Source organism: Mauremys mutica, unplaced genomic scaffold (assembly GCF_020497125.1).
Source record: "Mauremys mutica isolate MM-2020 ecotype Southern unplaced genomic scaffold, ASM2049712v1 Super-Scaffold_100113, whole genome shotgun sequence".
Lineage (NCBI taxonomy): Eukaryota > Metazoa > Chordata > Testudines > Geoemydidae > Mauremys > Mauremys mutica.
Window position 1 is genome coordinate 382,188 of NW_025423271.1, and position 27,979 is coordinate 410,166.

Sequence of the window (27,979 nt, forward strand, 5' to 3'; positions counted from 1 at the left end):
TCCCATTACTAATAGTACCCCAATTACTCTAATTTCATGCAGGAGTGTGCGAGAGAGATCACCCTGAGGAGAGTCTCACGGGCAGAGAGAGCGCGCATGCTGGAAGAAAGCCACCACAACCCAGGGCCTACTCTGCCATGCTCGTGAGGGCAATGGTCCCGGAGTTCCAGCTTATAGCATGGCACGGCAAAGTGTGCTACCTCGGGGCACACGATAAGCTAGCTCTGCCAAGGAACCTCCTGCATAGACTTTCAGATTACCTCCAGGAGAGTTTCCTGGAGATCTCTTATGAAGATAAAAGTTCCATCCCCCTGTATGTAGACCTTCTGTTCTCCTAATGTCTCTCCCTGTTTAGTTACTAAAAAAATGTTAACTCGTTGGTCTTAGCTGCTTTTAATAAATAAATGTTATCTTGTTTAAAGCACTTACGGACTGATCCTTCTCCCGATTCAGGGTCCGTGGTAACGGCTGGGGAGGGTTGGTAGGGGATCTCAGAGAGGGTGAGGAAGAGATCCTGGCTGTCAGGGAAAGCGCCGTCGACTGCCTCGTCCTCCTCATCTTCCGCGTCCGCGAACATCTCCGAGGAACAGTCCGTTGACACTATCCCATCCTCAGAGTCCACGCACACTGGTGGGGCAGTGGTGGCAGACCCACCGAGAATGGCATGCAGTGCCTCGTAGAAGCGGCATGTCTGGGGCTGGGCTCCGGAGCGTCCGTTTGCCGCTCTGAGTTTCTGGTAGCCTTGTCTCAGCTCCTTGACTTTCACGCAGCATGGCATTGCATCCCGGCTGTATCCTCTGTCTCTCATGGCTTTGGAGACCTTCTCGAAGGTCTTTGCATTCCGTTTGCTGGAGCGCAGCTCCGAAAGCACAGACACATTGCCCCACACAGCGATCAGATCTGAGACTTCCCGGTCAGTCCATGCTGGGTCCCTCTTTCTAGTCTGAGATTGCCTGGACTCCCCTGCTGGAGAGCTCTGCATCGTTGCCGGTGCTGCTGAGCTCGCCCCAATGAGCAACCAGGAAATGGGATTCCAACTGTCCAGACAGGAAAAGGAATTCAAATTTTCCCGGGGCATTTCCTGTGTGGCTGGTCAGAGCATCCAAGCTCCGACTGGCGTCCAGAGCGTCAACAGAGTGTTGCACTGTGGGATAGCTCCCGGAGCTACTAAGATCGATTAGCATCCACACCTAGCCTAATTCGACATAGCCATGTCGAATTTAGCGCTACTCCCCTTGTCGAGGTGGAGTACCGAAGTCGAACTAAGGAGCCCTCTATGTCGAATTAAATGGCTTCCTGGTGTGGACGGGTGCACGCTTAATTTGATTTAATGCTGCTAAATTCGATTTAAAGAGCTAGTGTGGACCAGCCCTGAGTTTGCGCAACTCCCATTAACTTAATTAAGAAAGTGAGCAAGATCATGCTCTTTCTTTACCCCTCATGTTGTCCACCAGTGTTTTCCAGGAACTGCAAACAACATGTGATTGTACACACCACATTCCAAATTTAGACTTCATGTGAGCATTGATTTCAGTGGAGTTGCACCTACTTATACCCAGATGGGGTTTGGATCCATATGTACCACAATTACAATATACAAAATGGATCCAGGAATACTTTTTGTTTCAGAATTTGCAGTGCTATCAACACTGATGCTGCTCAAAGATAACCTGTCCCCACAGCTAACCGGCATTTCCATTTTCAAATCATTTGTCACATGACTGTAAATTATTGTCATGTTGTTTATACCAGTGATGTGCTTGGTGCTATCTAACTCATAAATTTCAACAGCCCTTGCCTCAAGAAACTACAAGACAGACCCAGGTGAGACAAGATTCAGTGGGAGATCCAGAGGAATACATTAACTTAGACCCTAAGCTATTGAAATAATAACTCAAGTCCCTCTGAAAGACTCTCATTCCATGAGGCCCATAAACAAACCCATGTCACCCAAATGCCTTCTCCACTCTAACACTCGATAATAGGAGATGAGAATAAGGCCAATAACAAATAAATCAATCACCATTGTCATTATGAATAGCTATTGTCTTGGATTTAAAACTTAGCCATAAAAAGAAATCCCTCTCATTTTAAATTTAGCAGAATATTTTTCTTTAGTGTTTTGATGATTTATGTTTTATAAATTGCCTGGTGTCTTAACTAGCTGGTAGTTCGCATTCATTCATTCTGCAGTAGAGCAATCTCTTTCCCAAAATTGCCAGTGAGAGATGACACAGAAAAATACAGGAATAAAAGCATCAGCATGAATCTACAATGGCACTGTGAGGAGATATGGGGAACTCAAAGTTTGCCCAAATAAGGACCCCACTGACAACTTGCCAAGACTGAGGATTGTACTTAACTTGTATTAAATGAAGCACATTGAAGTTACCCATGTCTTTAAAATAAAGGTGCCATTCACAGAAACTACAACTACTACAACAGAAACTAATGTTTCGCCTAAGCTTACAATTTTATTGTGAGTCTCACCCTTCTAGCTGCCACAGTTATACCGCTATTGTCCTTCTAGCTAGAAAACAACTAGCTAGTATGCCTACATGAGCTGTAATCACACCTTCTGATTGCAGTATAGACATACTCTTAGTGGCAGGACCTACTGCCACTATCTGAGGGTAAATGTCCCCAGTGGGAAAATATATATTCCACATTAGTTCTGCGGCTTACCAGAGAGATCTGAAGGCAGGGGCGGCTCTAGACCCCAGCGCGCCAAGCAGGCGCGTGGGGCGGCCCTTTCCCGGGGGGGCGGCATTTGGCTCCGGTGGACCTGCCGCAGTCATGCCTGCGGGAGGTCCACCGGAGCCCGGGACGAGCGGACCTGCCGCAGGCATGACTGCGGCGGGTCCCCTCTTCCCGCGGCTCCGCTTGAGCTCTCGCAGGCATGACTGCGGCCGGTCCACCGGAGCCGCGGGACCACGGCACCCGCCGCAGTCATGCCTGCGGCAGGTCCGGTCGTCCCGGGCTCCGGTTGACCTGCCGCAGTCATGCCTGCGGGAGCTCAACCGGAGCCGCGGGAAGAGGGGACCCGCCGCGGGACCGGGGAAGGGCACCGCAGCGCACCGCGCTGCTTGGGGCAGCCTGATTTCTAGAGCCGCCCCTGTCTGAAGGCACCTCTTCCTCTTACTTGGAGCCATGAGCATGGGTGTGCTACTAGCACAGTTTACAGAATCCTCCATTTTATGGCAGAAGAAAGATCCTGGTGAATGCTTATCTACAGTAGACCTGATTACAGCCCCTCTTCCAAAATATATTCCTGAAGTATTGCCTGCACTTGCTCCTGGACTTTTTTGTTTTTGTTTTGTTTTTAGTTTGTGCGCATCTCATCTATGCCCCCATAAAGTCCAGAGACCTCCTCACCCTCCACCTCCTGGTGCTGACCAAAATGGCCAGTCTAGGAAAAATTGGTGGGGAAGGCTGGTTGTGATTGCGGGGCTTTTTTGGACTCAGTCAAGCGTGTATCCAGGCAGAATTCCTTTGGGTGATCTCCACTGACTCTCTTGACATCTTGGGGGGAAGTGGGCATTGTCTCTGGTTATCTGCTCCATGTTCCCTTTTGCATCCCTCATTTTAAATCTTTGTTCTCACTCCCATTCCCATCTTGCATTTTTGTTCCCCAAACTTAGTTGACTTGTGTGTGGGTTTTTTTGTGGCCCATCCCCTCTACTGATAGAGGGGCTGATGCTCTTTTTGTGGATGGAGCTTCTGAAGGCTCCAAGGATCAAGGAAGCTGCTGTTTCCCCTTCTCCCCAAGCAGGTGAGCAGGATGTAAGAAGGGAGAGGAGGCATGTGGGCTGGCATTTGGTTCTGCTCCTTCCCCTGCACCCCCCCATTCTCTCCCACAATGTCAGGTCATGCAATGGGGATGACATGGAAGGGGGAATAATCTGCCCTTGGTGAGCATCACTAGCACACTGCCACTCCCTGGGGCAATGGGAGAGCAGGAGAGGAAGAATGGTTTCTATATACCACTTCTTACACAGGACATTATGCACTGTAACTGCAAAATCAAGCCCTAAACATTAAAAGGAAAACAGGACTGTGAGCATAGCAGCATGGATTTATAAAGAATCAATCATATGAGGAAAATTTGATTGGTTTCTTTGATAGAATTACAAAATTAGTAGATGAAGAGAAAGTGAAAGATGTTATTTTTAGCTCTTATGAAAGAAATCTAAGGCTGTGTCCCATGAAATCTTACTCTCAGAATTAATTCAAATTGGCTTAGATAGGCACATAGTCACATGGGTGAAAAACTGGCTGAAGGATTGCAAATGGAAGACACTGATAAACAGGAATGTAGTGAACTCAATATATGGTGGAGGATGTTTTGTTTTTTTAATGTGGTACTCCAGGATCAGTGCTAGATCAGTTCTAATTTAAAACCTAGGAAACCTCACATTAATGAACTTCGCTCTAGTAGTCATAGACCCTTCTACCCCTTTTTCCCCAGGCTATTCCCTCATCCTCAGCTCCCCTACACACTACCTCAGACTCATGTCTCCCTCTGCTCCTATCCCCTTTCCATTCAAGTCAGGCAATTCCCCCTCCACCACCATGTGGTACAGGTGTCAGCAAGAGGAGCACTGAAAGCATAGAAGAGACAGTCTCCTTCCTTTGTTCCAGTGCCTGCCACCACAGCAGAGCAATTCTAGGAAAAGTCTTGCATTTACTACAGCCCTAGGCTGGAGCATGTATAACACTGACAGACCCTGGTTGGCGGCAGGCAGGATCAAACCTGGAAGCTTAGTGCATGTGTCATAAATAAACAGATCAGGGTTAAGGTCTCTTTTACCTGTAAAGGGTTAACATGTAGTACCTGGTGACCACCTGACCAGAGGACCAATCAGAGATGAGATAATTTCAAATCTCTGTGGAGGGAAGCCTTTGTCTGTGTTCTTTGTGAGAGCTCTCTTTGGATCTAAGAGAGGTCAGTCATGTCTCCAAGTTCTCCTGGAGTAGTTTCTACTATTTAATAGTGAGTATTAATTAGAAAGGCGAATTAGTCTTATAATTTGATTTCTACATTTGCAATTGTGTGTTTGCTAAAGGAAATTCTTTATTCTTGTTTGCTGTTACTTTGCTTTTACTGAGAAAGAAAGGAGGGGGGATTCTCTCCAGAGATTGATAAATTTAGACCCTGTATGGTTCTATCTTGGATTACAGAGACAAGTTACTTTCTTTTTATTCTTTAATAAATTCTTTTCTTTTCTATTAAGGACTTGTTTGGTCTTTCCTTGGGTGGATTCTCAGGGAAGGAGAAGGGGGAGGTATCCCTCTGTAGTTAGATCCCGGTATCTCTCCTAGGAAAAGGGAGGGGGGAGGAAGCAGGGGGAATGGTTTATTTCTCCTGGGTGTAAGAACTCCATGGATTTGGGGCTCTTGGAATCCCCTAGGATTTTGGGGAAGGACTGTGTCTCAATCCACATATCTGATTGAGTGGTGGTAGCTTACTAGATCTAAACTAGGATTTTAGTTTAGAGGGAAACCAAGTCAGGTCCCCACATTGGAGCCCAACAGCTCCAAGTGGGGGTGAGACCTATGACAGCATGAGCCTCTACCGCAGAGGTGGGCCCCTGAGCTCCTGGCCAGGGAGGCTCACCCCCGGCCTCTCCCCTGCTGTTCCCCCTCACTGGGCCGCCGGGCAGCTCAGCACCGGCGCACACCCCTGCAGGGGGGGGGGAGGGAGCAGGGGAGAGCAGGGAGGGAGGCTCATCTACAGCCTCAGGGGAGCAGGTGGCAGGAGTGGGCGGAGGACTGAGGAGGAGCACCGGGCGGCCGCGCAGCCAGATGGAGAGAAGCGGCGCTTTGAAGGTGAAACCGCTGCTTCTCTCCAGCTGCGCAGCTGCCCCTGCACCTCCTGAGTTCTCCGCCCATGTTCACAGGACCACATTCCGAAAGGGGCTGGGGGGGTTGGATGGGGGTGGGGTCCTGGGGGATGAGTAGGGGCGGGAGGTCCCAGGAGGGGGCGGTCCAGCGGACAAGGAGGGGGGGTTGGATGAATCAGGGGCTCTGAGGGGGGCAGTCAGGGGGCGGGAAGTAGGAGGGGGCAGATAGGGGGCGTGGGGACAGGCTGTTTGGGGAGGGACAGCCTTCCCTAGCTGGCCCTCCATACCGTTTTGCAACCCTGATGTGGCCCTCGGGCCAAAAAGTTTGCCCATCCCTGCTCTACCACATGAGCTAAAAGCCAACTGGCTGTTAGCTAAGGCTGTAGAGCAGACTCATTTTTTATCTCTCTTGCTAAGTGGTCTTGGTGCCACTAGATGGGACAGAACACCACACCCAGGAAGTGTGTGGATTACACATGTATTGTGGCATTAATGCATGTGAAGTCTGGCCTGAGCATAGGAGATGTTAGGGGAATGGTGGTGCATGCAGGGCTGGCTCCAGGTTTTTTGCCGCCCAAGCAAAAAAAAAAAAGTCGAAGCAAAAATAATAATAAAAAAAGCTGGAGTGCCGCCACCGAAGCAAAAAAAAAAAAAAAAAAGGACTGGAGTGCCGCCCCTTAAAAAGTGCCACGTGCCGCCGCAAGAACATGCTGGTGCGTAGAGCCGGCCCTAGGTGCATGCTCAGTACAGAGTGAATCTTTGAAGAATAATACTGCAATCCTCTAACAAACCTCTACTGAGCAGCTATGAACCAATTTTTCAGAGTTCATAACATGGCCACATTTGAGTGGATGTTCACAGGAACAGCAAAAAGCACATCCCTGACACCAAATTTCAATTGTCTGCTCCAAAACATGGAGTTGCTAGAGCACCTCACTATAAGAATATAACATAGGCAAAAGAAGAGTTTTGTGTAGCTCAAAAGCATGTCTCTTTCACCAACAGAAGCTCATCCAATAACTGATATTACATCACCCACCTTCTCTCCAAAACAAAAACAGTAAGTCTAATACTCTGATATTTAAGTGTTGATGCAGCATATATTTATGGCCTTTTTGTGCTCATTGAAGCCTCAGTTGTCTTCAGATCCACTTACATGGAAAACTGCCAACACATTTTGTATGAGAGTCCTGGAAACAATATATAGAACCACAAATTTAACTTCTAAAATGTAAGCATTTGCTTTCTAAGTATTAACGGTATTATGGAATAACACACAATTTACATAGTCAATGTCATATCTGTCTTTACAGGGGTACCAAAATCCAATCTTCTACACACAAGATCATTAAGGGGGCACAGAGACTGCTTTGAAAAATTCCATTTAATAGCAAATCAGGACTGCCCTCGGTCAAAACTCTCCAAAAGTACCTATGCAGAAGTAAAAAGTATCTTGAGCAAAAAAATTAACAGGATTATACAGTATGCACAAAACAAAGATTTGGATTCTGATTCAGACAGCACAAAAACTTCTCAACACCAGCTTTTTAACTTCAGACATCAGACAGACAGAAAACTGCTTCCACAATTTGACTCCCAAGTACCCAGGTACTCTGCAAAATGGATAGATGGAAGTTCTGGGAGTATCTCAAAGTGTTCACAAAGTATTTTGGAACAAAAAGAATCTACTGATTTCAGACTTGATATGTTGCAAGAAAGAGGAGCTACATTCTGTTGCAAGAGTGTTTTATGGTCTAGTTGCAATCAAGCACCGAAGACAGAAAAAGCTAAAAGTGATTCAGATGCCAATGCCCAAAGACAACATCCCCGATACAGCAGGGACGAATGTAAGTAGAGGGGGAATTAGGTGGGTACACTTCTACTTCTCACTATGGTCTGTATATTCTGTAAAACTATCTGTAGTCTCTTAACAGTTACGTTCTCCCACATACCAGCTATAAGTGTCTAACCTACTAAAACAGTTATTTTATGTCTATAAAAACTAGCTTTCAGGAGTCTACACAACCAAGTGAATCTTTGTGATGTGTTCACTTTATATTTCCATGCTAGTCTTAACCCAACCATCACATATCATGTGTCTCCTAAACTCATGTGAGGAGAGTTTTGCTTATCCTTCATGTTTCAGACATGACAATGACGCACAATCCTGCCAGTGGAGGATATTAGCAGATTACTGACAGTGACTTTTTCTCATTATTGTTCCTAAAATATGTAATTCAGAGACCAAACTGCCTTGAATGGTAGAATGAATTTGTGGAAACGAGTGAAAACTTTACATAGAAATCAAAATAATGTGCAAAGTAAAATAGTTGAGATTACACTCTAAGTATCCCAAAGTACTTAATTATGTACTGGTAACGACTATAGGTATATACAGAAGCCCTTATGCACTAAAGCTTTCAAACACCCTTGGACTTTGGAACCGGTCTTATTCAAAGGCATATTGACTAGGAGAGTGAAGTTAACTCCCAGCATAAGATCTATACTCTCATATGCATGGGAAGTAATCTGCTTGTGTGAATTTACCTTCTATATAGCCGTTTTTCTCAAACTGGGGTCGTCCGCTGCAGGCCAATGGGGGCTGCTGGAAGCTGCGCCAGTAAGTCCCTCAGCCCATGCCGCTTCCAGCAGCCCCCATTGGCCTGGAGCAGTGAACTGCAGCTCCCACTGGCCGCGATCGGCCGGACCTGCCGACAGGGCATGTAAACAAACCGGCCCAGCCCACCAGGGGCTTTCCCTACACATGCGGTGACCCCAGTTTGAGAAACACTGCTATGTAGTATAACACTACACTATGGCCAGTAGTGGAAAAGAGTATTTTATTGGGGAAGGAAGGCCCTTTATTTAAAAGGGGTCTCTGACTAAAGCCTTTTAATCAACTGCAGTATAATTCTTGTCATTCTTGTAGTGTAGAGAAATGCTAATTTGTGCTTCTGATTGATCTAGTCAAATCAGAGGTGAACAGCAAGAACTCTATGGCTGTAGTATTCTGGTCGAGTGATACATACACAGTGTGACCACACAATATAATATGAATGCCTCAGGTTTTCTCTCTTGATGGTGCTCATATACTATGCAATATCAGCAGATGATATAATTCAGGTGCCTAAATAAGGTTGTTAATGTTGGCATATTGCTCAGTATCACTTCAGGTTTGTGTAACTATATAGAAATCTTCCATTGCATTGATGTGGAAGAAACCTGAGCATTCTCACTTTCTAGCAGAATAGGGCTTTTTGAACGGCTGCTTATAGGACAGGGAGAGAAATGATGAGTCCAGAATGGTCAGGTGAAAGCTTTGTGCAGCTTTAAGTTAATGCTTATAGCTCGGGTGCTGTGTTTGTCACGTAGATCATGGAAGTAATGGATTCTGTGACTTCTGCAGTGGCCAGTGTGGGTGACCCCACTCCTTGCCATAGGGTGTTGTGAAGGCCAGTACTATAATGGGGTTCAAAAGGGAGCTAAATAGATTCATGGAGGATAGGTCCATCAATGGCTATTAGCCAGGATGGGCAGGAATGGTAAAGCCCGATGCCAGCTCTGTCCACATATCCATTCAAGTGACACCATCACAGGACCTAATCCCATCAGACACACCATCAGGGGCTCGTACACCTGCACATCTACCAATGTGATATATGCCATCATGTGCCAGCAATGCCCCTCTGCCATGTACATTGGCCAAACTGGACAGTCTCTACGCAAAAGAATAAATGGACACAAATCTGACATCAGGAATCATAACATTCAAAAACCAGTGGGAGAACACTTCAACCTTTATAACCACTCAGTGACAGACTTGAAGGTGGCAATTTTGCAACAAAAAAACTTTAAAAACAGACTCCAAAGAGAGACTGCTGAACTTGAATTAATATGCAAACTAGATACCATTAACTGTGGTCTAAATAAAGACTGGGAATGGTTGGGTCATTACACCAATTGAATCTATTTCCCTATGTTAAGTTCTCCTCACACCTTCTATGGGCCATCTTAATTATCACTTCAAAAAGTTTTTTTTCCTCCTGCTAACGATAGCTCATCTCAATTGATTAGACTCTGCCTGTTGGTATGCATACTTCCACCTTTTCATGTTCTCTGTATGTATAAATATCTCCTGTCTGTGTGTTCCATTCTATGCATCCGAAGAAGTGAGCTTTAGCTCACGAAAGCTCATGCTAAAATAAATTTGTTAGTCTTTAAGGTGCCACAAGTACTCCTGTTTTTTTTTATGATAACCGTCTGTTCATTCCCTTTGGGGCACCTGCCATTGGCCACTGTCAAAGGACAGGATACTGGGCTTGATGGACCTTTGGTCTGACCCAGTATGGACGTTCTTATGACTAAAGAAGTCATGGATAGGTCACCAGCTATGAATTTTTGTTTGTTGCTTGTGACCTGTCCATGACTTTTATTAAAAATATCCACGACTAAATCATAGCCTTACTTATGATGAATGTAGGTCATTGCTGCCATCTAACACTTGTTACTGCTAATTGTCCTTTCCACATCCATTTAAACAATCTGAAGTGTCTGAAAGTATGCTTGGGAATGAACTGAAGAAAATGCCCTTTGAAAAATGGAATTTTGCTTCCTAAAAATGAGTCTTATTTTTCACTGACTCTGTGATCTAATCAGGATTGATTTTTTTTTCCCATGTCACTTGAATTCTAAAATTAAGATGTATGGAGAATTGTTCCTGTCTATGCTGCCATAGGTGACTATGCTGACCCTGAAGGCAGTATAAGCATAGGAAAACAAAAGAAAGGAAGGGATAGTTGAGGCCCCTAATGCATGGAAGGCTGGATATAGAGCCCTCTGATATCTGTTGATGCTGCTGCTTCAGCCTAAGTAGAACATATTTGGGGGCGGATTCACTGGGAAGCAGTACAAGGCATGATTTTCCCAGTCAGAGTACTGCTACCATTGAGAACAAGGCGCAGTATTTGGTCCGTGAGATAATTTGGAGGTTCTGCCTATACCACTTCTGAATTGCAGATTTTATGAAATTGCAGCATGAGATTAATGTCATGGTAAAAGTGTGTGTGTGTACACCTATCTTCATCATGGGTTAACATGAGGGGAAGCTGTTACAGGGTGAACAAGAGGATGGATCCTGCTTGCCTGATGCAACACAGTTGATTACCCTTCCTGTCCCTTCCCCCAATGGAAGAGTGAGCCAGAGAGGGGACATTGCACTTGGGACATTCTGGTGTTTTCTGAGTGATCTGTATTCCTTGCTTTCTCTCTTCAGGAAAGAGCAGTGATGCTAGAATCAGTGCAAGCCTGTCTACTAGTATGTGTTAAGCTTTCATAATCACCACATTGCCCCTGAGAGAGTTGAACTGTAAACCAGAAACTTCACACCTTTTGCGTGGGTTGTGGGATGGGGCATATCTAAACAACAGAATCTGAAGCGTCAGTACTATGCCCAGAGGGACTAGGCAGCTGGATAGCAGGTTCCAACACTCAAAGTAGGTACCAAGTTCGTCTATGTCCTGAGAGGGTGCCTCCAGACCCTGAGATTGGGGCAGTGGCTGGATTCTGTTCCAGCTTTGGGAGCTGGAAACACCGCCAGATTCCAAAGTGTCAGAAGTTTGGATTGCCCGTTAGCTGGAAGGGGATGCTCGCTAGGATCTGATATACTGACTGCCCTTGTGAGGACTAATGAAATAGTGGGGAAGGTTTTTGGCTCTTGGGAAGGTGTAGTGAAAGAAGAGATTAGCTAAGTGTGTGGAAGAGAACTGAAGAAACAAAAGGGAGAGGACAGAGGTAGAATTCAAAATGGAAGGAGGGGACACAGATAAGGGCTTGGCTACACTTGCAAGTTGCAGCGCTGGTAGAGGCTTTCCAGCGCTGCAATTAGTAACCATCCACACCTGCAAGGCACATCCAGCGCTGCAACTCCCTGGCTGCAGCGCTGGCTGTACACCTGGCCAGGTTAGGGTGTAGCGATTGCAGCGCTGGTGATCCAGCGCTGCTCATCAAGTGTGGACACACACCAGCGCTTTTATTGGCCTCCAGGGAATAAGGAGATATCCCAGAATGCTTTTAACTAAATTACTCTCTTTGTTTTGTTATGCAGCCTCTCTTTGTTTTGTTGTGAACTCCGATCGGAGCTCCGTTGAACTGCTTATCTAAAAAAACAAACACTGATCACAGCAAACAGGAGCTATCTGTACCTGGCTGTGAACGATCAAATGAGAGGCAGGGAGTGAATGTTTGCTTGACAGAGAAACAGCGTTGGATGCAGGCTGTTTGCAATTAAGACTAAGGGTTCGCGAACATTTTGTGATTTTTCAATCCAGGAAGCTAACACACAGTGTTGGCTCCAAAAATCCACTCTCTCTATCTTCCCCGCTCCCTGTCACAGTACACCACCCTCCACCCCCCCTCTTTTGAAAAGCACGTTGTTGCCACTTGAATGCTGGGATAGCTGCCCATAATGCAGCACTCCCAACAGCGCTGTAAATGCTGCAAATGTGGCCACACACCAGCGCTGGTAGCTGTGAGTGTGGCCACACACCAGCGCTGCTCCTACACAGCTGCATGACCAGCACTGTAACTCCCAGCGCTGCAACTTTCAGGTGTAGCCAAGCCCTAATTAAGTGTCTTCATATCAAGGTCTGGCTGTAAGGAGAGATGGTATCTGTTTCTTTGGGCTACTGCTCTCCAAGAAATCCAAACAAAACCTTCCCCTTAAAACTGAAAGTATTCTTCACAGTATTAAATATGAATAAATTAAGCACCATGCTCATGAAGTTCTGAATTTCAGACATGGATTCCAGTATATAATCCTAACTGTTGCAGTGTGTCATATTGCTGATATCTAATGAAGCAACAAATCTCAAAGCAGGCAATAATCGATTTGACCTACCTGTTTTTTGGAATCCTGATTCACTTAATACCAAATTGACAATTTACAGCAAATAAGGAATTATGTAAAGTTTGACCTGGCCTGTGTGTGGGTTAGTCTGGCTGAAGTTAGTCATCCTGAGACTTACATGTCTGACCTCTTACTGCTGAAACAAAACCAAAGGTATGAAGCAGTTCTTGTGTTACAAATAGCTTACTTCCTGATGGCTCTGTGTAGCAGGAGGCTTAAAAGGGCTTTAAACTGTAAGAAAAATTAATAGTAAAAGATCTAATGTTCCATTTGCAACAAAATTTCCATACTCAAAATGTACTGTTGGTTTGTAAGTCACCAGTTGATTTGAGGTTGCATGTTGATTGTGTCACTTTAGTAGATATTAACGTAATTAAATCTAAACATTTTGTTAAGAAAAAAAAATGCTGTCTGTCAAAATTGAAGTATGCTGTTCTCAGAGCGTCACCTGCCCTTATAGTAGCAATATAGTTCAGTCTGTCAGCACTCCTACTACAGATTTCTTTTTTTGTGGATTTATAAATGCTGGTTGCTTGGCCAGTATGTTTGTTTTGACTATTTCAGATATGGATTACATTAGAATACTGTCACTCTCAACTAACTTTTCTCCTAGTTTTTTCTGCAGTATGATATGTTTGTTATGGGCATTACTGGGCTGTTACAGACGGGGCTCAAATGTTAACAAAACTTACCAGCCATTGGACTCCAGCTGCTAGCATAGAGGGTAGAGACAAAAATGGGGAGGTGAGAGAGGTTGTTGAAATACCACTAGCAAGGTCCATGTGAGAAGCCTGTTACCAGCTACTGGGAAAGAGTTAGATTTCTACAACACTGCTGTACCTGGAGTCTATTTAGGGACTCTCTTGTCTGCTTCTGGCTAGTAGGTTTCTTAAAATTATTCCTGGGGAAATTCTGTGCCTAAAAATTCTACACACAATGTTTTAAAATTCTGAATATTTTATTTGTCAAAATAACACAATATAATAACAATCAGTTTCAGTTATTTTGGTAGTTTATTTCAAAATACCTGTCAGCAAGTATGTCAATAACAATACAGAAGACCAAAAAGATTCAAGAAATTTTTTGACAAATAGATTTCTTACTAGGCATATTACTCAAAGTTGTTAATTCATTTAAACTACAATACAGAAAAATACTTCCCACAGTGCAAAGACTTGGGGGAGTCAGGGGTAACAGAGGAGCTGAAAGAGAGGGAAGTAATTGCTGGGAAGGAGCCAAAGAGTGAACCTGGAGGAGTGGGGGTTGGGTGTGGATGGGAGAATTATAGAACAGGTTTTTTTGCAGGGGAGGGAGGATTTAGGGAGCCTCCCCCATGCAGACCTATTTGACCCCCTAGCCTCTTCCATTTAGTCAGGCACATCTGACCCTGTCCCTGTTTGTCTCTGCACCCCCCACCCCTGTTCAGCTTCTGGCTCATTACCTCTGTGGCCCCCTCCCGCCATTAGCCCTTCTAAACCCCAGTCTGTGTGCCACACACACACCAGCAACCCTGTGTGCCCTGCTCTGTCCCCTCTATATCCCGTGCCTCCTCACTTGGCCTTGTGGGCAGGGCACTGTGAAGACGACAGTAACTAAAAATGGGGCAAGAAAAAATCTTCTTATGATGCATAACAGTCATCTTCTCAGGCAAATTAAATTCAGCTGAGGTTGATTTTAACTTTGACTTTATTTCAAACAAGTGCCAGAATTTTTTTTTTATTTTTTAAATGGGTGCAGTGTGGTGATAAGTCTGCAGTAAGCAACTCTGGTGCTGCTGCTATGCAGCACCCTATGGGCATCTGTGCTAATGACAAGGTTTGTCACTTTCCCTCTGCTGCCTCTGAAATCTGAGCAGCAGCAGCAGACCCTACCCAGCCTGCCCTGCACTTGTGACAACATAACACTTTCTTGTGAGATTTTTTCTTTCTTTTTCTTTTCAGACAGATACTAAGCTTTGGCCTCGCTCTCCTTCCATTGACTTCAGTTGAAGCAGAGTTTGGCACCCCTGAGCACTTTTGAAAACCCTTCCCTTTATTTGTAATGCTCTCTCCCTGAGGACAGTCAAGCTGCATAGGGAAGAAGAGACATGGAAAAAATAATCATGGAACTGGCAGTTGAAAAGCAAGCTGGGTAGATAATAGGAAATTGACAGCCTTCTGGCACTTCAGAGGGCTCTAAGGTGGTACAGGGTTTGTCTTAGGTGCTTGTGAGAGAGAAATACATGACTTTGTTCTGAGTTCCTGAAGGTTTGAAAAATGTTGCCATTGGGCTATTTGTGTACATCATAGGCCAGCATGGCTTTCTACCTTGAAGAAATCATGGCCAGAGGCAGTTTCTGCAGGGTCACAAACTTCATAGCACTTCCTATTCATGCTCACCATCTAATTGTGGAGGCCCCTAAAAATATGAAAATTATGTTTTTCTAAGTGTGTGTATGTGGGGGGGGGGGCGTTTAATGTGATCATGTAGTTTAAAAACTGCATATCCACTCTTGCAGCTTTAATTCTGGCACTTCATAACATTGAATGTTTGACTCTTCAACTTTTAACATTGAACTAAGTGGTTTTGTATGAAATAGATGTTTGTCTTAATAGTGCAATTCTCATGCTAGAAAAATCTCAAACATGACAAATTGCTGCTAATCAACATTAATACAGCTATTATCATTAAAGGGTTCAAATAAAAAATCTTGAGGATTGGGAAAGTTCATAGATGCTTTTTTGTTATCCCTGGTTTTGGTGGTGGTGATGGATTTTGTTCATGTTGCAGTGAATATGATGACTCCTGAAGAGGTAGAGCAACTGAATGAAGCGGGGAGGGATAGCTCAGTGGTTTGAGCATTGGCCTGCTAAACCCAAGGTTGTGAGTTCAATCCTTGAGGGGGCCACTTTGGGATCTGGGGCAAAAATTGGTCCTGCTAGTGAAGGCAGGGGGCTGGACTCAATGACCTTTCAAGGTCCCTTCCAGTTCTAGGAGATTGGTATATCTCCCTTTATTACCTAAAAACCCCTCAAGCAAATCCAGGGTGAGGGATCATTTTTAAATACTTATTGATTTTTTTTATAGTGCACAAAATGTCATTTGAAATGAAACTCTACATTTGCTTAACTGATAAAGTTTTGAAATCTACATAAGCTTGAATTCCAGAGCAGAGAAAGGAAAGACACTTGTACATTTTATAATGTACTTACCCCTTGATAAAAGGTTACAGTTCATAGAAGATGTGCTACTTCAGTTGCTCGTCAGGTATTTGTGCAAAGAGTTTAAACTATATTTTAAACTAACAAGCTCATCTAGCTTAACTTTAAGTAAAACTACAAATACATTAAATGGGGTTATTTAACAAATGCAAGTGTTTACTGGGGTGTTGTGTACCAAGGAGTATTGTAGCTAAAAATATTTGAATGTTTTCCCAGTTCACATGCTCTCCATTGTGCACCTGTAAAATATCACACTGCATATTCCAAAACCAAGTTTAACATAACATTTTCAGGTAATGGCTTTTAAATCTGACTGTCCCTTAAATTAAACTATTAACCTTCTTACAGATGTTTTTGAAGAGCTGACTCGGGAAGTGCAAGAAAAGGATTCTTTGGCCTCAGAACTGAACGTCCGCCACAGTGCTATTGAGCAGCTGCTTAAAAACTGTTCCAAATTACCATGTCTACAGGTGGGAAGAGTAGGAATGAAATCAAATGTCCCCATATAAATGGGATGAGGATCTTACTAGTATTAACTTTCCTTAACAGTTCCATTAAATAAAGCTGCACAGACTTCCAAGAGCTTTTGGGGAAATGATGAACAAAATTTTTCTTCAAACTTAAATAAAACAATTTGTATGCAACAGCTTTTGGATTCTAACACATGCAAGTGTTTCGATGTTAAAATCTACTGTTTTTGTTCACTCTGGACATAGTTTTTCATGCACAATTGGCAATGTCCCCTGAAGCAGGTGTCATGTCTTACTGATACAGAAATATTTGTTCAATAACAAAGAATGACCAAGAGAGCTTTACAAGGAGAGCAGTATTCATGAAATTCCTTATTTATTATGAGCAATATTTTATTATTGAAATTTTATACTGAACAAAAGTTACTATTTTAGGTACTTTTTCAAATCTCTTTATAAAATGTTTGAATAATTCTGTGTAACATTTATGCCTTGTGTATGGTTATCTTTCATGATGCAGATGTTTGAAAAAAAAAACCCTGTTTTCTAAAGACAAATTTATTTCCCATTAAACAAATTGTGATGGTGTATCACTTTTTAGCAACTTTATAATTCAAGAAGGTGATTTCATCAGGCATGGATTGTATCTTCTGGTAGAATAAACTTAAGCACAGCACCTCTTTTTTTGAAATTCCATATTATGGTTTTAGTGTATGGAGTTGATTTTGTATGTGTGAAATATTTTTCAATGCTTAATAAAAGTATATGGCTTCAAAGAAACTAAATAAACCTGAAATACCTCATTAACTGTCTCAATACTAGTGTTTTAAATAGACTAGGAATTTAAGAGATTTGGTTGTAGTATAGCTGTGTATCTTAAGCCTGGTAAAGAGGAACTAGTGCTGGGAGCACCAATAATACTGTGCTTACCACTATTAAAAAGGCACAGTCTCAGCTCTTTACCTAAATGTTACATATTAGATCCTTTCTTCTGAGACATGTAAACATGGAGTGGTTTGTTTTGTTTTTTTTGCAGTAGCAACAGAATGAGCAAAAGTCACTAGTAAAGACTGTTCCCAGAGCTGAAATAAATGAAACTGATGCACACATACTGAAGATGGCATGGTGCTGGCTTTCATAGTCAGAAGTAATCTACATGGGGGGGAGGAGAGAGGTGGGAGAAAATACTTGTCAGAACAAACTCGAGGGCAGTATTGTTTTCTAGGGTTTGAATACTAATGTGACTGTCACATGTAGTTCAGATTTTGCAGTTGTTCCTTTCTGACAGGTGAAGGCCTCTGAACACCACACATTAGGAACTTATGAATTGTTTAGTGTCACTGGGGTATTTTGTGATTGAAGGGAGGAAGATCTGTAATATCACATGGCTTGCATGCAAAATGAGGCCTAGAAGTACAGTGGTGCATTAGCTAATCCATGAGTATCTAAAACTACCAGAGACTATGGTTTCGCTGTAGACAAGACCACCTTTAAACTTCCTTAATGTAATAGAGATAACTATAAACATAAATAGGATGTTGAGCAAGGGGATTTTTTAGTAGTGTATTGATAAAGGTCTCTGGTTATTTCCCCTTTTAGAGCAGACTAAATTCAACAGTTTAGCCTATGCTTTCATCTAAATCAAAGCAGTAGTTTTGCTGTTAGATTTTTATGTAGACCAGGGATTGGCAACCTTCGGCCCGTGGCTCGTCAGGGTAAGCCCCCTGGTGGCCTGGGCCAGTTTGTTTACCTGCTGTGTTGGCTCCCAGTGGCCGCAGTTCACCACTCCAGGCCAATGGGATGGCGAATCGCGGCCATTGGGAGCCACGATCGGCCGAACTTGCGGATGCAGCAGGTAAACAAACCAGCCCAGCCGGCCAGGGGGCTTACCCTGCTGAGCTGTGTGCCAAAGGTTGCTGATCCCTGATGTAGACTGACCAGTCTGAAATATTTCACTAGCAAGATGGAGAAGATATAAGAGTTAATAACCACTATGAAAGTAGGCTGTTGCTCCTTCTGAGATGTATGTGCTACTTGTGTACTTGAGAGATAGAAAAGTTGTCTGCTTGAGAAGCCAAGCAGCTTTTTAATCTGCAGTCTAACATATAGCCCAGTTTGTGGGTTGTTAATAGGTGGATACCCACACCTGCCCAAAACTTAACTCTAGTTGCCCTCTTTGTTCCTCTCTCACACTTAGTACCCTTGTTGATGCTGTAAGCGGTTATCCTTAACAGCGCTAACCAGTTGTGGCCTCCCCATCCTATTCACAGCGGGTGGAGGAGAGCTCTGGCCTCTATTTAGAATATGTCTATACAGGTTGAGTTGACATAGCTGAGGGCAAGCTCTTAGTCTAGCTACCTTAGATCCCAGCTCAGTGAAGCTGTGGCTATGTGAGCTGTACAAGCCAACCTGGAACCCTGTGTAAGGGCTTGCAGGGCAAGCCTACACTAAGGCAACTTCACTGCTGGGACCCAAGCTAGCTTGGCTGTGTCAGTTCAAGCTGCAATCACACTGTGCCATTGCATATCTGTACTCTAAAGGGCTAAGTATTGCAACACCTAATTTGTATTCACAAACCCAGAGATGGGTGCACAGGTTCCCTATGCAATACGTGGGGAGACATAGGTGCCTGAGAATGAGATCCACAAAAGGCTATTGTAGATGACTTCCTGCTCTGGCAACAGCAGGCAGTGTTAAGAGGGGTATGTCCTAAGCTCTGTCCCTCATTAGGACTTAAGTGCTTGGGATTCACAGCCCTGAACCCTTTCCTGCAAGAAAAGTGACAAAACAACCTTAACTTTATCCAAAATGCCAGGGAGAGGGAAGAAAGAGGCCTCCCCCATAACCTTTAACCCAGGAGTTAGGATAGTCTCCAGAAATGTAGGAGACCCAATTCTCTCATCTGTCGCCCACTTCTCAGATGAGTGGTGTTAGGCTACAGGGATATTGTCACTTTAAATATGCAGAGGGTCAGAGTATGAAAGAAAACTAATAGTCTGATGGTTAGGGCACTCACCTGCAAAACCACGTGAATGTACGAGCTGAACCTCTCCCTGCTCGGGCTCATACAGAGGCAGGGGAACTTAACATCTCACTCCTGATCAATAGCACTTTTGTGGATTTCACCAATGAGCTGAAGACCTTTCACAAAACTAATGGTCCTGCAACCTCATCAACCACAGTACTATAGAAAATAGCTAACAAACTCTCCCTAAGAAACAAATTTAGACTAAGGCTATGGCATAGAACCCACTCCTGACAAAATCCTGGTAGAAAGGAGAGATCAAACTGTATTTTACCTTAAACAAGATGACTGGAGTCCAGGGAGTAAGGGTAAGTAACTTCCTCCTATAGAAGCTGAAACTAAAAATCCACAGATAACATACACTTACTATATAATAATGCTCAAAAATACATACAACAGAGGACAATAATTCCATATTTTTTATTCAGAATTATACAAAGCAGATGCCCTTCTCCACACAACACACAGCCCATATGGAAGCCTTTAATGAATTCCTTGATGAGGCTGTGTATCTTGGCCACCCATCAACAGTATAAGTTACTTGGCTCATTTCACTGATAAATAGTGATGCAAAGATTCTTGCTGCAGGTTGTTATACCTAAACCAGGACAGCTTTATTAAATATCATACCACTCAGAGGAACATCTGGTAGCGTAATTGCTAGGTCCTAGAGCAGGGGTCGGCAACCTTTCAGAAGTGGTGTGCCGAGTCTTCATTTATTTACTCTAATTTAAGGTTTCGCATGCCAGTAATTTATTTTAACATTTTTAGATGGTCTCTTTCTATAAGTCTATAATATATAACTAAACTATTGTTGTATGTAAAGTAAATAAGGTTTTTAAAATGTTTAAGAAGTGTCATTTAAAATTAAATTAAAATGTGTGCGCCACTGAAAATCACCTCACGTGCTGCCTTTGGCACCTGTGCCATAGGTTACCTACCCCTGTCCTAGAGCCTCAAAGGTATTTAGGCACTGAATGCCCATTGATTTCAATGGGAGTTAGGTGCCTTACTATCTTTGAGCATGTGGGCCTAGCTGCTGAAATAGTCTTCAGCAGAGTTGCTTTGGATGAGCTTGTTAATGTAGTAAAACTAAATGGAATGCAGTATAATATATAGCTAATTAATAACACTGCCCTACAGGCAAAATGCTTCTGAAATAAATGTAGTCAAACGTTACTAATTCTGGGTCACTGAGAACGAAAATGATGCTTAAAATCTTTGATTGGCTCTAGTTTTCAAGATATGCTATTGGGTCAGTATATACGACCCTTGACTTGGGAATAGCGGAGGATAAGTGAGTTATAAAGGGAAGGGATCTCAATTTAAAGCAGAAATGACTAAAATACATCTTTGACTGGATCTATGAATAAATCTATGACTGGGTTTGGACAGTACTTGCTTTTTAGACAAAACAATGAATGACGCAATCTGAAGCTGGTATTGCGTCATACATGATATGAATTGCATCATGTTATTCCTAGAAGTCATGGATGATGCAATCATAACGAAGCTTACATCACTCTGCTGAACAAATTGCCCTATATCAGCTCTAGAAATCATACAGTGTCATGCTCTCTTATTTGTCAGTGTTTGATTTTGCAAAGGGACACATTTCTGTTTAGCCAAAGTGAGCAGAGATGCCTCGTACTTGTGTGAACAGTACAGATAACTTCTGCTATGTTTGTGGTGAAGTGACTTTTGCATCCCAAAAGCACAGTATAACCATATGATTAAGAAAGCCTATCACCTTTATTTTGGAGATCAGGACAAGAGGTGGGCCCCACACATATGCTGCAACACTTGTGCAACAAATCTTCGCCAGTGGTTGAACAGGAAAAGGAAATCTATGCCTTTTGCAGTGCCAATGATTTGGAGAGAGCCAACAGATCATACCAGCAATTGTTACTTCTGCATGGTGCCTCCAGTTGGGAAAGGTGTGTCAAAGAAGAAAAAGTGGACTGTGCATTATCCAAACATTCCATCAGCTATACACCCAGTACCCCACGGAGAAGGACTGCCAGTTCCTGATGCACCAGAATCATTCTCACTTGAGTCAGATGAGGAAGAGGATGAAACTTCTGGTCCTGAACCATCAATGTCACAGGACCCACATTTTCTCCCATCCTCCTCCTCTGAACCACACCTCATAACACAAGGTGAACTGAATGACCTTGCCAGGGATTTGGAACTACCCAAGAGTAAGGCAGAGCTGTTGGGCTCCAGACTACAGCATTGGAATCTCCTGGCAGGTGATGTTAGGGTTTCCATGTTCTGTGACCGTCAAAAGGATCTTGTCCCATTCTTCTTCATGGAAGGTGATCTTGTAGCCTGCAACAACATCGATGGTGTGATGGCAGCCCTCAACATCGTTCACGATCCAGATGAGTGGAGACTGTTCATTGATTCATCGAAGACGAGTCTTAAAGCTGTTTTACTGCATAATGGCAATGTTTTGCCATCAATTCCAGTTGGTCATGCAGTCCGTATGAAGGAAACCTATGACAACATGAAACAACTTTTGAGGTGCATAAACTATGACCAACATCAATGGCAGCTTTGTGGCGATTTGAAGGTTGTTGCTCTCTTGCTTGGTCTGCAGACTGGATACACAAAGTACTGCTGTTTTCTCTGCGAATGGGATAGTCGTGCAAGAGATTCCCACTACATCAAGAAAGACTGGCCACTCCGACAGTCATTGGAGCCTGGGAGGAAAAGTGTTCAGCATCCACCACTTGTTGAATCAAGGAAGATTTTGTTACCACCCTTACACATCAAGCTGGGTCTGATGAAGAACTTTGTCAAGGCCATTGACAAAACACAAGCAGCTTTCAAGTACCTCCGTGGAAAATTTCCAAGGTTAAGTGAAGCTAAGATAAAGGAAGGGGTCTTTGTTGATCCTCAGATTCGTGAACTTCTTCGAGATGATGCATTTGACCATGCACTGCGTGGCAAGGAAAAGACGGCATGGAAAGCCTTCCAGTTAGTGGCAATACATTTTCTCGGAAACAACAAGGCAGACAACTACAGGTTGTTGGTGGAAAACCTCCTCAAGGCATACAAAAGCCTTGGTTGCAACATGTCACTAAAGATACATTTTTTGCACTCTCATCTAGATTTTTTTCCACCGAACTGCGGAGCAGTGAGCGACGAACACGGAGAGCGATTTCACCAGGACATTGCAACAATGGAGAAACGCTATCAGGGCAAATGGAGCCCATCAATGCTTGCAGACTATTGCTGGACAGTGACAAGAGATGCTCCATTTAATGAATACAAGAGACAAGCCGAGTAGACACTGAATAGGACTAAACTACGTACATAATAGTTTTTTGCCTTTTGTTTCATAATAAATTTTAGTTATATAACCCTTTTGCTGCTTTTTAAAGTGTTACATAAACAGGACAGGTGAAATATTATCATGTAAAGCAACCATAAACACATGAAAAGACCTAGGTTTACAATTTATGATTAAAACTCTACTATCTACACAATATACATAGACATAAAATGTAAAAACTTAAATAACTTAGAAACAGTAGCCAATCAGTTGTTTTAATTGTCATATTTGAATTCAGCACATCAAAATACATAATAAATAGCACATTTTATCTCTGAAGCAGATGACTTCTCAAAAATTGTAGACCAGTGTAACAGGACAAAAACCACACCCTTTACTGCTATTCAACTACACTGCAAATATTCAAATCCATCATCTGCTCTGCTCAGAATTCAACTTGGAAGTACTTGCACTTTCTGAAGTACCAGGCCTTCTCAAACTTAGTAGAGTATTATACTGTTTATTTCCTCTAGGTGGGCAGCTATGCTGTATGCCGTTCTAATGAACCCTGCCCAAGAGCTAATACAGCTGTCATGAACCAAAAAAAAAGGACTGGCAATAAGTTTCACACAAACACACCCTATGGTGGAATAGAGCAATATGAGAGTTTAAAGAAGTGAACTTCAACCAACAATTATGTCTCACTCACTAATGAAAATTATCTTTAGACTGCAGTGGTCACCCCACAAACACTTTACAAAAATCAAAGCTGCCCCCACTGATCCATGTTGGCTCTCGGCAGAGAGGGAAGCAAAAAAGGGGACACATATATATTTTGGTCAGGTATTCGATGCTTCTGGACTGGTACAGGTCATAGTTCAATGCAACTGCCCCTGTAGTTGCCTGCAAGGGCACCCATTCTAGGCTCTTATTGCATAAAATTGAGATGAGACCATATTGTTTCTCCCCAAAGGGAAATTCTTAAACATATAAAATTTGTGCTTAGAAAGTGTCACAGACGGTCATCAAAATTAGATCACTGTAAGAACCAAACATGTCAGTTTCATCAAAACTAGAAGTAATTTTTATTTAATTAAATTTTTTAAAATTCCAGTTTCTGTTCATTGCTTGTGGGCTATATATGCTTCTATTCACTCCATGTTGCACCAATAATGCATTTGTCTTAGTAAAGTCTTACAAAATCAACGTTTAAAAAGCTGAGACTATCATTATTCAAATGTACACATATTTAACAGTTAAAAATCTAAGTGAGAGCTGAAAGAGGGACTAATGGTGTGTGGCCAGAAGATGCCAGGTCTTCCAGGCAGATTAAATTCACTGCAGTTCAAAATGAAGATACTGCTTTGTTTTGTACTGCAGCAGCCCAGAGATGGATCCCATTGTGGTAGGTGCGCCACACACAGTAAGTAGATGACAGTTTCATTGATTTTACCTTCTTGTAATTCATCACCACAGTGCTGAATCCAGCAAGGACTAGAAAGAAGCCATGAGCCTATATAGCATGTTGTATAGCTTGAATGCTTATTTGCAGGTCTGGTCTGTCTTAATCTCATGTTTTGTAATCCTGTTTTCCCCATTATCAAAAACAATTAGATGCATATGAAAGCACTGCTGTATTCACACTCTACATATTGTAATAATGCTTGTGCAAGGTATGCCTTGTGACGTATCCTTCAAAAACTACCACCACACTGATCATTAATATTCTTGTGTAATGTATGTATGAAATGCATATTAAGAGTTATGAACATAATTTCCATGTATAAGTATAATGTGTTTCTCAAAGACAAAGCACAAACTGACAGCTCTAGCCAGCTGTCATCAAAACTGACTGGCACTCATCTGTCAGATGGCCAGTCTTTGGCAACAAAGGGGAACAGGAACACATTGCTCAGCATTTTCTTCTTTGGGCATGTCCACACTGCACTGATGCAGCTGTGCCACTGTAATGCTTTTGTGATGGGCTGGGGAGATTTGCGGAAAGACCAGGGGCTGTGGTTGGAGGAGAAGGTCTCTCTGCATATCAACGTGCTGGTGCTTGGAGCCATTCAGGTCCATATCAGGGGCTTAGTTGTTCACATATTTACTGACAATACCAAACTACAACGTATCATGTGAAGAAGCGAGGAGGCGCACACACCAGGATACTCTGCCAAGAGGGGATCAGGTTTTGACAGTTTTGCATTGAGGAGAGTATCATTCTTATAGCCGACCCCTTGCTTGGGGTTCAGAATCGCTGCACGGCCATGCAGCTGCCTATTAAGCCCTGCACAGGGGCTCAGGGCTGCAGCAGAAAGAGGTGCCCCTCCCCCGGCCCCGATCTGCAGCGAGAGGGCTGTAGAGAATCCTCTCTCCCCACCGCAGCCCCAGTGCGTCCTGCACCCCAAAGCCCACCTCCTCCCCGCACCCTAGCCCTCTGACTGAGCTCTGAACCCCCCCACGCCCCAAACCCCTCATCCCCAGCCCCATCCCGGAGCCTGCACCCCCAGCCACAATCCTCATCCCCCCACACCCCAACCCTGTGCCCTGGCCCTGCACCCCCTCCCGCACTCCGAACCCCTCAGCCCCACCCCCACCACATGAATTTTGTTATGTGCACCTGGACATACATTAGAAGGAACACTGTTCAGAATCATCAATGGGGGCTATGGGAAGGGTGGCCAGCACATCCCTCGGCCCGCACCACTTCCCGCAGCCCCCATTGGCCTGGAGCAGGGGACCAAACCTGCAGACGCAGCAGGTAAACAAACTGGCCCAGCCCACCAGGGGCTTTCCCTGAACAGGCAGCGGACCGGCCTTGAGAACCACTGGTCTAGACAAGTTTTAAACTCAGTCCTCCGCTCATGCTGTAAGTGTCCAATAAGTCAATATGTTTCTGAAATAGCCACTTCCCTCCTCTGCTGCAATGCCACTCACTGTTTCTTTTCCAGCCTTAGGAGACTCCAGGCAGATCCATCTGCAGCCCCAACCAGAAGTGCTGTCTGGTCCTAGCCCAGCTGAAGTGATTACAGCTATGATTGCTGGGCATGGAACCCAAACCAGAACTCAGCTGCTACCCTTTGCAAATTCAGCAAAAACTGCCTCTTCACTATTATCCCCCTCATGTTCATGAAAACACCTCTGTGTACCCTTCAGGCAGAGAGCAGTGGCATATAGGATCAAGTCTTTACCACTAGAAATACACTTTATCACAAAGCAGGAGCAAACCCACTACTACCCAACCATACCAGATTGACATTTTGGTCAAGGTGACCCCTCGCACAGTTGATGCAGGTCTCATGCCCTTTCATTACACAACAGGGATAATAATGTTCTAGTTCCCCAAACTTAAAAAGTTAACAGAATTTTGACCAAAATGCCCCAAATTGTCACATAACAGAAATGCAAATAAGGCCTGGCCCCTTCAATCATTTGCTCACCAACAGATGTCAGCAGAGATCCCCTTCACCTATGTAGTCTGTCCACCTGGAGCTCTTAAGTAGGCTTCTCCCTGTTCACCAACAGTTGTCAATAATAAGCTCCCTGCTGTCTAAGGAGCTTCAGGCCACAAAATTTGCAATGAGACTTTAATTAAAAGGGAAGGCAGTGCTGCTAATTGGTGAGAGCATGTATATTAGTTCATAGTTGAAGGTACTATATATCCTAATGTGAAATTACTTTAAAAATCTATCAGCAGGGATACACTGGACTATTATAATGAAATCTGTGTAAATATACAAGAATAAAAATTGCAAGATGTCACTCATGCATCTCAGGTTGTAGAAAAATGACGATGCTTCATCTGCAATAGCATATGATCATATCATTAAAGGCAATGTCCTCAGTTCATAGACACACAGGGGAAGAGTTAGTGTAGTGTATGATCTTAACTTTTACATTTGCTAACGTTTGAGTGTTTAACCATGCAGCCTTAAAGCTCTTGTACCATTTTTTTTAACAAAAGGTTTAAAAGGAATAATAGTTCATTATTGCTGTTATTTTAAAAGGTGGGGTGGAATGCTGGAAGGAAGGTCCAAGGAAACAGATTAGTGAGCAGAGGCAGGTGGTGCTATAAAGGTACATGATAAGTTTTGGAGCCATCTGCTACATTTGTATTGGTTATGGACTCTGTAATTTAACACATGGCTCTTACCAACACATTTGCGTGAGTGGAGGTGTGTGCGCCTATATATTAACAACGTGAGATACATGTGCAAGCATGCTTGAAAATACAGTAAGTTGGTGAAGATCTTTCTAACCTCTCTTTATTAAATGACGTACTCTATTGGAAAATATTTCAATACTTGCCCCTCTCCTCCCTTTTTTGGCCAAATGTTTGGAGGAGGGCAGGAGAGACCTTAGACACAAGACTAACACCCAGTTCAATGTTTTTGATGCCTTAAAGGGCCTGGGGAAGGGGAAGGGGGGAGGGGGAGGGTGCCCCAAATTAGAGCATATAGAGCCAGTATTTCTAATGATTCTTGGTATTGCTGTCTTTCCCAGAGCACAACTAATATGCGATTGTCACCTAAAAGGATATGTAGTCAAAGCAAATTCATGTTACAAAGCACTAAATAGTGTATTATATTGGCAGTGGCTAAACTGGAATTTCAACGGACCAGGAGTTGATGCAATTTGCCAAACTTCTACTTTTAGTAACTCTTGCTTGGTACAAATTCCTGTGCAGAATAGCACTCCCTGTAATGATTTCACTTGAAAATGTTTCTCCAGCTCTCTGCGGCAGCACAAAAATGAGTAAACTGTAAAGGCAAATACCAGCTTATAAAATAAGACTGTTTCTTAATCCTCCTTCTAAGGAAAGAAGAAATTATTGGGGAAGAGTGTCAATTTTCCCACCTTTCATGCTAACCTGTTCAGGCTAAAAAAAATAAGTCTAGCACGGACCATCAGCTTTTCACTAAAAGTCAGTGTTAGCGTTTCTTCCCTAGCAGTTTATGGGACTCCAGTAGCTATTTTAATTAGAATTCAAATTCCAATATGTTCACACTTTGAAATGAAAATAGCATGGAGTGCAATTGACTGTGTTTATAGCTGTGCAGCGACTCTGCAATAAAACACACAAAGCTTCCTTGTCAAGATGGTTTCAGAGACTAATACTGAGCACATCTTTCCTTAGGCTTCAATCCAGCAAAACAGTCAAGCCTGTGAGCAACTTTAAGCACATGAGCAGCCCCATTGCTTAAAGTTCTGCAGGTGGTTAAGCGCTTCACTGATGGGCCTTAGGAATGATGGCGGT

At 43.4% G+C, this 27,979-nt stretch overlaps 1 pseudogene; it reads left to right on the plus strand.

The window, feature by feature from the left end:
* The first annotated feature begins 6,829 nt into the window (after window positions 1-6,829).
* On the plus strand, window positions 6,830-16,468 carry LOC123359389 (annotated as a pseudogene).
* Window positions 16,469-27,979: the final 11,511 nt, after the last annotated feature.